Source organism: Rhinolophus sinicus, linkage group LG14 (genome assembly GCF_036562045.2).
Source record: "Rhinolophus sinicus isolate RSC01 linkage group LG14, ASM3656204v1, whole genome shotgun sequence".
Lineage (NCBI taxonomy): Eukaryota > Metazoa > Chordata > Mammalia > Chiroptera > Rhinolophidae > Rhinolophus > Rhinolophus sinicus.
In genome coordinates this window covers 40,383,359-40,397,875 of record NC_133763.1, presented here as the reverse complement: position 1 = coordinate 40,397,875, position 14,517 = coordinate 40,383,359, and the positions used below count along the sequence as shown (strand labels likewise).

Here is a 14,517-nt window from a genome sequence, read left to right as displayed (position 1 = left end):
GCACATTTCAAATAGACTAAATCAAGACTGGCTGACCCTGGCAATGAGCCCTGTGCAAGCCTGCTGCTAGTGACACTTCACTCACACTCTCCTTACTTTTTAAAAACGTTATGATTCCTTCTCATTTTCACATGTGGTAGTGACATTATGTGCAGAAGTATTAACTTATTCTCTGTTCCTCAATGCCTTTTGGTTCATATAAGATTCAGCCTTATTTCTTCAAGGGCAGAATGGCATGTGGTTAAATTGTTACGCATTACTATTTTTTTTAATCTTCTGCAGGAATAAACAACCTTATTTCCCTTCAAAGTAAGAGTCTCGATTTGAGTATCTTTTTGGTACCAGAAGAGAAATCTTAACTTTGCTGAAAGATAGCACATAGCATGAACTTGCTAAGAACAGCCAAATAACCCAGTGGAAAGTCTCTTGAGGAGCTCTAAAAAAATAAAATAAAAATGAGGGAGCTGAGTGCATTTCTGATATACAAATCCCTAGGGTGTCAACAGTCACCAAGCTAAAAATAGTCAAGTGTCCAATAGGTCTGATGAGGACTCAATGGTTTCTAACTGTCCAACCTTCACTCCTGAGAAATTAATTTATGTCCAAGTGCAGAACCTAGTGTAGCTTTTGGTCTGTTAAAGGGTCACCATAATTCAGGATCCAGCTAGCAGGCAGGCGTTTTAGCAGTATAGAGTAATTTCCAAGATTTAAGATGATCCTAAAATTGATGAAGAACTGCTGCTAAGGTTAGGGTTAATTTAACGGATAACAGTTAATCATAAGGGCTTTATTTTCCTATTTGGAAGCTGCAAGACTAAAAGGCACTGATTTTAGTGACAAAATCTTAACTAAAACTTTGCCTTTACAGATCACCATTACAACTTGAAATAACCACAAAAAGTATCAAATCCTATTCATTTTTTAGCTTCCTTTTTTTTCAGGATGTGGCCATGACTCCCTTAGCTTTCATTTTATCATGTCATGTGTTTGTAACGTGATTGCTTTCTTAAATTCGTTGATACAATCTCTACTATTTTCAATGAAATGTGGAGGGCAGGAATCATCAGTTGTAGTTTCATTACCTCACTGTGTGCCCTTACTGTATGACAGAAACTGAGTTGAATAACATTATTTAATTCTCACAGATTAAATGAGGTGGGTCCAATTCTTGTTTTCATTTTCCATGAGCAAATTCAGGCCAAGTAAGGGTCACTGACAGTGCAGGAGGGCAATTGTTGCACGCTAAATATTTGGTTGAGTCTTTGAGGATTGAGGCACCTTAGCCTAGGTTGCAAATATTACATTTTGTTTCATTATTTAAAAATTTCTGTCATTGCCTATAATGTTCTTACTTCTTTATCCCAAGACTTAAAAAATTAAGAGGTGTTCACTGTGCTGTACACCTGAAGCTGAACAATATTGGCTGTCAACTATAATTATATATAATATATATACATATATATTATATATTATTCATGGGATGTGGAGTACAGCATAGAGAATAGAGTCAATGGAATTGTAACAGCTTTATACGATGTCAGAGGGGTAATAAATTGGGGGAGGGGGTTATCATTTTGTGTGTAAATGTCTAACTATTACATTGTTTTGTACACCTGAAACTAATTTAAAAAATGCAAAAAAAAAAAAAAGAAAATGTGGTGTATACACACACACACACACACACACACACACACACTCACACAATGGAATATTATTCAGCTATAAAAAAAGAATGAAGTCTTGCCATTTGCATCAACATAGATGGGAAACATGGAGGTTATTATGCTAAGTGAAATAAATCTGATAGAAAAAGAAAAAAATAAAAATTAAAATTAACAGGTATTAATGTATTTTAATAATCCCATTTATTTTTAAAAATATCACTAAATATAAACATAATTTTTTTGAAGAAAGAGGATAAAGCTATCAAGAGGAATAAAGCAGCCATAGTTTTCTCTTTATACACTTGCCTTCTCTCTCTTTTAGAAATATTTTATCAAGGCAAGTATGCAATGAGGAAGTGGGTTTTAAAAAAAATGGTAATTGGGAACCTGGTAAAATATATTTCAGAGTAATGCTAATCAAGTGTGTCAAGATAAAGGAAATTAACGTGGCTTAAGTTTTCAGCTCTTTTCAGAAAAATCAATTATAAAGCAGTTACGATGCTGACACTAAACAATAAATCCCTGGATTTAGTTAATAAAAAAAGCTCCTGCTTTTTGAAGGTTTGTTTTTTTCATCCAACAGAAGAAACTCATAACATTGATTTTTGAGAAAGAAGGGACTCTTTACATCCGGTATCTTTAAATCCAGACGTATTCTTGATCTTAGACTGTTTGGATCAGCAATCCCTTGCCATCTAGGGAATATGTCTTTATAAAGCTGCCCACAGTCTAAATTGTTCCTGGCCTTAGTTGGGTGCCCTCTTACCTCGAACTCTAACAAGGGGTGGCAAACGGGAGCCCGGCTTGCATCTCACTGTGGGTTCAGAATATCCTGAGTCAAATCGTGGTTGGATTAAATCTCTCTGATGATGTACAAATACTGAAACTGCAGTCATCAATCCCGGCTGCACATCGTAATTGACTAGGCAGTTTTATAATACAGATGCCTGGGTCTCTGTATGGCATTTGTATTATAAAATACATTTAAGTATGCTGGAGTGGGACCACCAATAACTACCTCATTTCAATCTCTATTACCCTTTACATAGTCACTGAGATGTTCACGTCTTGTCACTTCCTTGTTTTGGATGATCAGACTCTTGCTGTCAGTCTTTCCCTTCCGTCCTCATAAAAACAATGACACAAAGGTTAAAGCCACTGAGAAAGTTTTTCAACAAGTGCAGTTCTGCTCATTGCGTTTCAAACGAGCAATTAATAATTCATAACAATTAACTGAGTTATGAGATTCTCTTTCAACACGTTTCTAAACATGAATAGATTAAATGGTAATTGCCATCAAATTTTATGTTCTATTTCATGTGCCCAATAAAAGTTTATCTTTTGGAACTCACTCTGTATTTCCTTTTGATATATTCATAACCAAACGCAATATACTATATTAAAATATTTATTATTAACCTATCAAATATTAACCACTTTTAAATTATAGGGATGAAAGAAAATAAACAGGCTACTTGTTTAAGTTTTCATGATTCTCTCTATTTTAATATGATTTGGATTTGTAGAATACGTGCTGGTAAAAACTGACGACGTGTGAAACTATATGAGTTCCTGCCCCTTATATAAATTTTTACAAGGCATTTGCCTGCCCTTGGTTTCCCAGCCAGCATTATTCTATGAACACTAAGTGGTAAAAACAAACAACAAACATGGATTTTGAGTCAGCCTATCCTATGTTAAAGTCCACACTTACTATCTCATTCTCTGATTCTCAAACTTTAACGTGCCTATGAATCAGTTGGAGATTTTGTTAAAATGCAGATCAGTAAGTCTGAGGTGGGACCTGAGATTCTGCATTTCTTACAAATTCCCAAGTGATACTGATGGGTCACACTTTTAAGTTGCAGGGATCCAGATGACAAGTGAAGGTTACTTAGCCTCTCGGAGCCTGGGTTCCTTTACCTGCAAAGTGGGGATAACTGTATGACTTACAGTGAGAGCTAAACTAGAATATCGCTAAGACTCCATCTCAGATGTGTGATTCTAAGGTTATAGGACAAAGCAGAGAGACCTAGGATCAGAAAAGTGAAGTAGAAAAATGGTACTGGAAGTTGGTCTTCTAGATTCCAGCAACAATAAGGCCCTTTCAGATTTGAGACCCCCCTCTTGAACTGTTAGCCCTTAGAGGGCAGGTAGGGATCACATTTCATCTGTCTTTTGGTTTTAAAATTTATCACAATGCCTGGCACATAGTAGGACTTTTAAATGAATGAGAGTATGAATATTTTTTAAATGAATGAGAGTATGAATAATGAATAATGAATGCATAATCGAGTGCATGACTGCATGAACAAGTGAATGAATCGGGCCATCCTATAGCCAACCCAGTTTGCCAGAGAGGAGAATTCAAAAGATGTAGCAAGACTCTGGTAAGAAGCCCATCTATCACCTTGGTTACATTAAGTTTAGTAACCCCAGATGAAATGAAGGGCATAGTTTTCCTACAGATTATGGTATGATCTGGTCTCATATGCTGTGTATGAAGGGGCGCATTAGATACGATTGACTTAATCATGTTTGTTCGATGGGCCTATTAATAGGTGAAGCACAAAGTCCTCATTGCTTTAGAAATTTCAAGGTTTGATATAATCAGGTAGAATTTATATGTCTATATTTATCTTAGTATTATTGGTGCAAAATCAGCAACTTTAATTCTTATTTTAAATAAAAAAATCAGGGGTGATATCTCAGGAAAACTCTTATGATACATCTTCCAAGTGGGCAATAATAAATGCTGGGTCAGTAAAATCATTGAAAATGCTGTGACTCTTCCGACACATACACCAAGAAATTACCAAATTATCCTGGTAACAAGCCCTCCTGAAAACTCCCAAACTTGGTCTTTTTGCACTTAAAATCCACGTGAACAATGCAGTTGTCCATATTATTGATTTTCATGACAAAGAATACAGATTAACATAAGAGTAAGTCCATAGGGTCAATAATACTAATTAAAAAGAGGTCTAAATGTGATTCTTAAAAATAATTACATCAATATTTCATTATTTTGTAGTGGTTTATCTCTGAGACATATGCCTATTTCCCCCAAGAGTTGCAGCTTAGAAGAAATAACTATAATACATAATATTAATCCTACCCTTTTGTAGATGGAAGGAATATTGTTAAAAACACATCTCAGTGATTATTTCTGTTTAAAAATAATTAGTAGTTTCTGGATGTTGAAGACTGTAAACTATAATGATGAGATTGGATAGTGACCAGATGAACTGTGTGTGGGTCTGAATTTCTGTGTGCTTATGCCTGCTTTCGATGGAATTCAGCTTTATTGGAATTTATCGCAACATGCTCAATAGCGTGTATTTATGCAGGCCTCTTCTCCCCACCTTGCAGCAATGGACAACTGAAGGTTAATTTTTAAAAATAGAGAACCTGACAAAGATAGGACAAAAAGCAAATAGCATTTAAATAGAGTTGGGTCATGACATTATTCTATTTCTGTAGGCAGAGCCACATGATCCAGAATGCCTTGAGTTCAATAGACTCAGTCACACTCAAAAGAGCACTGGGACAGAAAAGGCAGGGGTTCAAAGCACAGACATGCACTTTATTCAGAATAATCACCTCCACTATCAAAGGTGATGGTTAAAAAAAATAAATTCTCAACAGGATCTGTATGTATATATTTTTTTCCTGTGCCCTTGGTGATATAGCCTGATATTATTACTGTAATTTTCTCTTCGTAAAGGTTTTTGCTGGTATTCAAGGTGACAGGTTGTTCCTGCAGAATGCAACAGAATGATTTCTCACACCAACATGAGCAATCCTGATTGCATGGTGGCCACCCTGACTTCTCGTTCATTAGCTGCTGATTGTACGAAATTGATGCTAAATTGACTTGGCTGGCTCATGAGCCTTTAAACAGTTGGCACTGACTATGTCTGTGATCTTGTCCTGGAAATTATATGGTCAAAGCCTTCCTGTTTCTGGAAATCCTACCGTTTTTCTTCAGACCAATTAGGGCCTGGTAAATATGAATCAGTTAGATCCATGATACCCACGGCCAGACAGAGGGCACACTTTAATGAAACGTATGGTTTTGGTTTTCAAAAAATGTCCTCGTCTGCCTCCTGCTTCACATTCTCTCCACTTTATTGAACAGGTCCTCTGTTTCTTCATTTCTAAGTGCTGTGCGAGTTTGAAATAAATCAAGCTATGATCTGCAGGCCAAATCCAGCCCTCCTGTTGTCTATGGCCTATGAACTAAGAATGGCTTTTTCAATTTTTTAAGTGATTGAAATAAAATCAAAAGAACAATATTTCATGGCATGGGAAAATTAAATGAAATTCAAATTTCAGCATCTATAAATAAAACTGTATTGGGACACAGACACATTCATTCATTTATGTGTCACCTGCAGCTGATTCCAGGCTACGACAGCTGATTTGAGGAGTTGTGACAGAGACTATAAGGCCCATGAAGCCTAAGATAATTGCTATCTGTCCCTTTATAGAAAAAGTTTGCCAATCCCTGGAATAAATCACCAAAGCCTCTGTCTCCATCTGCAAAGGAAAAATGACAAAAATCCTATAAAATGCCACAGCAAACTCAATGAACAATAAATATTCACTAATAACAGGTTTCCCACTTATCTGGTGTTTGAGTTGGGGAAATTACCCAGTTTGAATCTCAGTTTTGCCATCTACAAAACGAGGAAAATAATCTGACCTCTCTTGCAGAATGAGAATGCATTCATACTCCAGACACAGTAAATAAGAACAATTTTCGATATGTTAAAATAGTATTATTCCTCAGAAATTCGTCCATATGCAAATCTCAGACCACTTGTGAGATTTCAAGATTACACCTTAGAATGCCCAGCCCCTCTCTCGGATGTCACAGGCGGTGCACAGAGAAGGCTGACCACGGTGGTTGAGCAGACATGGCCCGGGAAGGTGGCAGCAGTCACACCCAGAATCAAGACCCTTGACTTCACTGGGTTGACACCTAGAATTTAGTTGTCAGGAACCCTCCCACCCTGGCGTACCCTGTGGCTCTTCTATCTCCGAGTTCTACCCCATTGCAACGGGGGGCTGATGACTGGCCCTTCACTGAAATGACAATTTTTGTCTTACAAGTTTCCAGTGTGGGGGTCCTTTTCCCATTAGATTGATTTTCATATTTAGACATTACAGATGCAGCTTTAGAAGATTCTGAGATTCTCTCTCGTTCTCTTTCATACACACATACTCACACACACATATACTCACTAGTGCGTAAAGAATGGCTCAAGGTGAAACTCCATTTACGAGTAAAGTAAGGAAAGAACAACCCGTATTGTATTTCCACTTGCCTACTGATCATCTTACTCTCAGATAGCTCCGCGCTGCTGCTTTGATTCTGGGATACTTATAGATACCATTATACCTGCATTCCTCCGTGTGGTTTGGCATTTCACACACCTTTCGCTGTCAAACTTGGATGGTTCTATGGTGTGACATCATAGTGTTTGGGCATATTTGTCATTCTTAATAGTCTCTTCAAACAGAGGGGAAAATTAACATGGGTTGTCAAGTAACTGTGGAGAGTGGCCCACCCAGGTCGGGCCGAGGCCCCTCTCTGAGCTTCGTGCAGGATAGCTCAGTGGTAGGCAAACTTCAGAATGTCAGGAGGTAGCCTGGAATTGCTGTTAGTACATCCATTCTCTGCATTTGTCCTACAACGAGCTTCCGCAATTCAAGAGCCTCCGGTTTTGAATGTATTTAGGACCCAATCCTTAGTGAAGGGCAGTCTGAACAACCCACTCCCGTCAAGCTGCCCCATCAGGCTTTGCCTCTGATGGTTGTTTCCAAAGAAGTTATTAGTGGTGTGAGGAGTTAAAGTGCTTTCCACGGCCTAAGTGTAACCCCCCACTCGTGGTGGCATGAGATCCCCTATGTACTAGAAATTGGTGGGCTTTTCCTCCCAACCCTAAATTAAAGGTATGTTAAGAATGGAGGGAAACCGGGACCTGGAACTGGAAAGCGACGGCTATTAGCATGACTGAGTGGTATGGCGTCCTCCTGCTGAATCAGGAGAGATTTCACAACTGGGAGCCACCCTGGGGTTTGCTCTTCTAGCTGACAAAATGAGCCTTTCCCTCCCAGTAAGACTACCCAGCGCATTTGTAATGCCTACAAATTACCACTTTCTATCTTCTGTCTTCCTAATGTTTTCCTTTTTAAATTACCTCTGGGAGGCTCCTGCTGGGTCTGTTTAAAGAGCATTTCCTTCCCACCCTTAGGAGTGGAACAACAGTAACATCAAGTGCCCTTCCAAGTATTTGTTTTTCATCACTGTTATGGATGTGGGGCTCAGCAAGGGAGAGGAGACTGGTGTTCACGTTGCTAGCAAGGAAATTAAAAACTAGGATTCGGTGATGCCATTCACTTCTAACAATAGAGATACAAGAGCCAAGTGAGTGAAACTGTATTTCTAGGACTGCAAATGCGCTAATGCATCGCAGACATCCTTGTCTAAGTGACATGCCGCCTGTCAGTGGATTCAACCTGTGAGGTCAGCTGGTGCAACGGGAACTGGATATTTTCATGTAACACAGCACATAGCAGGAGACGGCAGCGAGAGACAATTGAAAAATTACAAGTTAGGCTCAAGGTATTTGTCCAGGGAGGTATAATGTTCATCTCAGAGAAGCAATTGGGAGCATCATCTTAATGGTCACAAGTTGTCAGGCCTGTAGAAGTTAATCTCATACCAGGAAAAAAAAAAAAAAAAAAAGGAAAGAAAAGGAAACCGGCTGAACTACAGCGGCAGGAAAGCTATGATGGGAACCAATTCATCTCCAGAAATAAAGGAATTATGTAAGTCTGAAATCTGACTCTAGGAAATACAGGGAGGACTGAGAACATGGCAACTGAGGGGTATCAGCGTCTTTCGGGTGGTAAAGAGAGACTTGAGTACAGAGGCTAGCTGAGTGGCCAAATTGTGGTTCTTAATACAAATTGAGCTGAGTATCTCACTATACCTTCACTTTTTGTCCCATGGACTTGGTCTGCAAGTCAGAGCTGGGAAGTTGGAGAGGCCCTCGAGGTCTTTTCGCTTGATTTTTCATGTAAGCAGAAACTCTCCAAAAAGCATCATTCATAGGAGCCTGTTCAGCTTCTGTTTGAACTTTCCCAGAATCCAGGGATTTATCGTCATCCAAGGTACCCTACTGTTTATTCTCAGGCAGCTGGAGAGAATAATTGTTTTAAAATGCTAAGCGGAAGTCTACTTCTCTCTTTTTATCCACTGGTCCCAAGTCTATCTTCCAGAGCCAACAAGTCCACTTGTTACATAACAGTCCTCCAAACATGGGCTGACACCTGGAACATGTCAAATCATATGCTCACCCACCTGCTTCAACTCTCTTTATGAAAAACTCTTTATCAAAGACTGGACTCTCCTACATCACTGTCCACTGTGTTAAAAGTTTCCCAAGGTCTCGCCTCTTGACCTGGGCTACTCAGGGCACATTTCAGGGGCCTATAACCTCCTTTGGTCTTTGTTCAGCCTGGAATTGTTTTAGCTTCTTTGCAACGTAGGACACAATGCTGTCTAGAATTGAGCTTGGCTGTAAGATAAGATCTCCATATCTGTCACTTGAACAGCTGTTAGCACAACTCTCTACCACTCTGCTTTTTGGCAATTGTGATTTGCTAGCCTTAATTTGCAGCAGTGTCTAGCACATAGTAGGTGCTAAATAAATGTTCATCAACACCTCATTGGGAACCCTTGTGTAGCCATGTTGTTTATTTCAGTAGTCTCCCATTTTCTCTAGGTAGTCTACTGGGAAAAATGTGTGTGTGTGTGTGTGTGTGTGTGTGTGTGTGTGTGTTAAAGAAGGTTGAAGATTTTACTCTCCCCACCAAGAATATCACAATTTTTTTTAAGGTTTGGCATGAGATCCCTTAAAGGTTTTATCAGCATTTGCTCTCTTATGTGACACTGTCATCTCCATATGACCAATAAGCACTACTAGTAGTTCCCGACTGCTTTTTCTATTCTTTGGGTGAAGAAATTCTCATCAATACAAGTCAACAACGCATCTTTTAGTATCTTGTTATCAGAATTTCCCCATTTTGGAAGATTGCAGAGCATTTAGATTTTCTAATTTGGTTTTAGACAGTGTCTATATCCTCCCAATGGTTGTGTGGTCTACAACATACTCTCACATTTCCTGTAAGATCTTTGGTCTTGACTGAAAAATATTTCACTGTTTCTAATTCACAGTACAAGTCCATACCTTCCTGACATATGTTGCTCTTTTCTAATTCTATTCCATGTGTCTTTTGAATAAGTTTTACCGAGCATGAGTTACATTCCTTCTCCAGGACACATGCCTATTTATCCCTGGCATTAAAAGTTGATATTCTGGATGATTACCATGCTAAGCAGAATAAAATGCCTCCTCAAAGATGTCTGCACCCTAATCCCTGGAATCTGTTCCCTTAGGTGGCAAAAGGGCCTTTACAGATATGATCCAACTAAGGAAGAGCCTTGAGATGGAGCGGTTATTTTGGATTACTTGTGTGTGTGCAGTCTGATCATGTGGTTCCTTAAAAGTGGAGACCCTTTCTCTGCTTTGGTCAGAGAAAGATGTGGTGATAGAAGAAAGGTACAGAGAAAGTTTCTGGCTTTGAAGCTGGAGGAAGCAGGCCACGAACAAGAGAATGCAGGTGACCTCTAGAAGGAAGTAGAAGCAGGGAAAAAGATTCTCTCCTTGTGCCTCCAGAGGGAAGGCAGCCCTGTTGACACCTTGGAGACCCTTTTTGGGCTTCCCACTACAGAACTATGAGACAATAAACGTGTGTTGTTTTCAGCCACTAAGTTTGTGGTAATTTATGGTAATTTTCAACAACAGCAATAGAAAATGAATACAGTATTATGCATTCTCTGGGAAGGGATACATCTAAGCCATCAAGTTTTGTTCCCCAAACTTTCTTATGCTTCTCCTGAGAATAACTATTGTTTTTTTTTTTTTTTTTTGACACAGTGTCTAGTTTTACACTTTTATAAGGGTGCTTTCACTATATCCCATTCAAATTTAATAAAAATCTTCTTGCTTAGGCCATTGAGTCTCCTATTAAACACACTTTCCTGTTTTGGTAACATGTGTACTGATCCTTTCTGAGAACCCATATGTTGAGACTGTAGGCCATGGTTAGCAACTGAATCTTAGCCTTCCCCTTGCTATGCATGCTTAGTTCTTGATTTCCTACATGCGCTGTTATCTCGCAAAATCATAACATTTAACTATGTCACCAAATCTTTTGACTTTAACCCAAATAGTCAGGCTGTAAGTGCTTCTGAAAGCATCATTAGAATTCATAAATTAGGTAAAAATGGGGGACAATTGGTGGCTTTAATAAACACTGCATGATGTTCTAATGTATCTTCTCCATCCTGCAAGAAGAGAACACATCTCAGCCTCACTGGTTCTATGCGTGGCTATTTCCATTCCATTTTCCAAGGAAAGACTCCTCCCTCCCCCCAACCCCACAAACCTCCCCTATTATCCAGTCTTCTTTGTGCAAGTAATAAGTGTTTCATTGCTTCCCAATAAATGTTAACCCCTATATTTTATGTGAAGCATGGAATGTGGCTTCCTCTTTAGAAGGTTCAGCTTTATTCTCTGAGATGTGGCACATACCTCTTCTCTGATTTCACAGGGGCACATTAAAAAAAATACCTTTTTCTCTTCCGGGTCTCATTCTTCTATTGGTTACCTCAACACTAATTTTGATTCTGCCTGGCCTCCTTGAAATCTTTTTATTTCTGCTTCCTTTCCTGGATTGTGTGTTCCATGTGGAGCAAAGACCATTCATTCTGATAGTTGTCAAGTGTTTCGCCTTTTATGTGAGAGACCCACTTACATTTACGGAGCACCCCATTGGTGGGCCCCTCAGGCAGAGACTTACTGCTGAGCCTGGAATTCTGCATTCCCCAGCTGAAGCCCCACCACTGCTGTGGGGGTCAGCTTTGCTTCAGTCTCTTGAATCAGCCTTGTTTCTATCAAGGGATTTTTAGAGGCTCCTAGGTCGATAGTGTGATATTTCAAGAGTGGTCATCCTTGCTGCATGTTCCTCACTATTATTGTACAGTAAGTTTAAACATGGGTTCTTGCCTAGCGCTTTGTCACATCAACATGTGCTTGGAACTAAATAATAGTAACTGAGTGCTTACTAGGTACCATGAGGTCCACATTTATTATTTTCCTTGAACTTCCACAATTATCATGTGTTAGGTCCTACCATTACCCCCATTTTTAGATGAAAACTAGGCTTAGAGAGTCCAAGTAATTTCCTCTAAGTCTCGCAGGTTGTAAGGGGTGGAGGTGGGATTCAAACCCAGGCCTGTATGACTCCAGAGCCTAAGTGTGTACTCACTTTGTTCCGCTCAGAGGATGTAAGCGGTAGTATCGGTAACTGGATCCTGTTATTTTCCGTTCCCAAGTCCTTTGAGACTACAGTTCCACATGGCTCCTCTAGGAGACTGGAGCTGGGTGTCTGGATCCCCAGACTCTGTGCTGACACCTACTGCTGCCCCTTCCTGGCAGTACCTACCCAAATGTTTACTTAATCCCTGCTCGCGGCTGCCAATGCCACTGTCAACCCTACTCCACCACTATTTTTCTTCTTGGCATGGTTTCTTGTGGCCAGGTTACTATCACTGCCACTGATCAGGTGCCTAACCCAAGGATGGGTTCAACTCAGGGCAAGCAGAAGTGTGCATGGGGGTGGAGGGAAGAGAAAGACAGAAAAACATTTTTGAATGTACTTATGTATGTGCAGACACAGGAGTGATATAAAAATATTTGTCAACAGACAATCCCCAACTGAGTAGAATGGATACTTGTTATAAGACTGGTGTTGGAAGGTACCCTGCTAAGACAGGTGTCGCCTCATTAGTTGCTGGATCTTGGGGGTGGTCTAAGATATATCCCAGGGGAAGGCACTTAGGGATCGCATGCAGTAGCCATTTGCCAACTGACAGAAGAATTTCTATATTTTGACATAGAGTATCTATCCTGTGCGGATGGGTCTGAGGGAAGGAAAGATTTCACGGTGAGATAAAACTGTGTTTAAGGGTGTACTCGAAATATGTTAAATTTATATAGCAAATCTAGTCTCATCTTGTTCCAGTCCTTCCTTTACAGATTAGCCAGAGGAGTCTTTCTAAAACAAAATTTTACCCTTTCATTCCTCTGCTTAAAACTGTATGATAGATTCCATATCTCCTTTGTTTGATGGTTCCCAAGTCGCCTTCCTGATGAGATGCAACTCCTTAGCTTGGTGTTTAAGAAACCACATGGTCTGGTTTCTGGTTGCTTTTTCAACATCTTCTCTACCTTTCTAGCATACATACATGTGCCCGCATGCACACACACACCCATACAACCTTATCCCCCAGTCATATCAAAACTATTTGATATTTCTGAAACATAGTACATTAGCTCATGCACCTTTGCCCAGGAGGTTCTATCCTGGAAAACTCCTACGAATCCTTCAGTACTCAAGCAAATAGTTATCTCTTAGGGAAGCTTTACTTCCCATCCGGGCTTCACCAAAAGCATGTACATAGCTCGTTCTTACTTCTTATCACCTGTCAAACCTGTTGGGTTGCATGTCAGCCTCTCATTCCAGATTGTGTACTCCATGCCCACATGTCCACAGTTGCTATCTCTCTTCATTGTGCAGACTCTACTGTTGGCTCAATGCCTAACACACAGTAGGTCCTCAAGAAATACTCAAAAGGATAAAGCATTTACTCCCATAATCTCACTGATCCACATGCAACTATGTGAGGCGCTAGAGCTGAGGCACAGAGAGTCTTGTACATCACACAGCCCTTATGTGGTAGGTCCGCACTTACATCCAACCTTCCATCCCAGAAGGAAACATGTGGTGACATTATATCCTTTTATGATACTCTAATAATTAATACAGAAACATTACGTTAGGCCCTTTTTGAGATACATTTCCCCTACGGCTAGATTAATTCACTTTCCTCTCTAATGTCTTTCCTTGGTTACACTCCAGGAATCCATTCATTAGGTCTTGCTGTTTCAGGAAGTTTACATGAGACTTTCTTTTTTGAGAAGTGTGTTTTAATTACAAAGTCTCCCTACACCTCATGCCTTGAGTCTTGGGGCTGGTTTTAGACCTTTTTCTGTCCCTCCTTCTCTCCTTCTGACTGGTGGCCTTCTCTGGGCCTCGCTGTCCATATGTGCCAGGACTGAGGACTGTTCTGAGACCCGGCTCCTCACATGGCACCTGAGATCCACCAACTCATCCAGACCCCGAAGGTGCTTTCTTGGAACCTACGGCATAGAGGACTTTTAAACCATGACCTTATCCAGAGCTTACACGCAGGTGTGCTGCCTGACTGCTTTGATTTGACTGTCTTTTAATGCTCCTCTCCAGCATGGCTGGAGATGCCCATCCTCCAGCTCCTGGATCCCACCTTACCCTTGGCTGACTCAGTGCTAAATTGCTCAACCCACTTCCACAGTTCACTGATGCCCATGACATTCGTATGGCAGTAAATTTCACTTTGGCTTTCCATTATGTAGAAGTATAGCTTACAGATTACTACAAATTCTACAAGTAGCTAGTAAAATATTCTGTACAGCCCTGGTAGAAACTGGCTTTCAGACGTTTCCTGCATGCTGACATTTTTTCAAGTGACAGGTAAGCTAAGAGACCTCTGAGCTGTGCTGTCCAATATGGCAGACACATGTGGCCATTAAGCCTTGCAATATGGCCGGTCCTAAATGAGATGTTCTGTTTAAGTATAAAAAATCTGACTTCAAAGACTGTAGGAAAAAAAATG

At 40.0% G+C, this 14,517-nt stretch overlaps 1 protein-coding gene across 13 annotated transcripts in view; it reads right to left on the bottom strand.

Moving 5' to 3' along the window:
* The window catches only part of NTNG1 (netrin G1), a 294,202-nt gene that overhangs the window by 29,150 nt on the left and 250,535 nt on the right, over nucleotides 1-14,517 (bottom strand). The gene's annotated exons all lie outside the window — the stretch shown is intronic.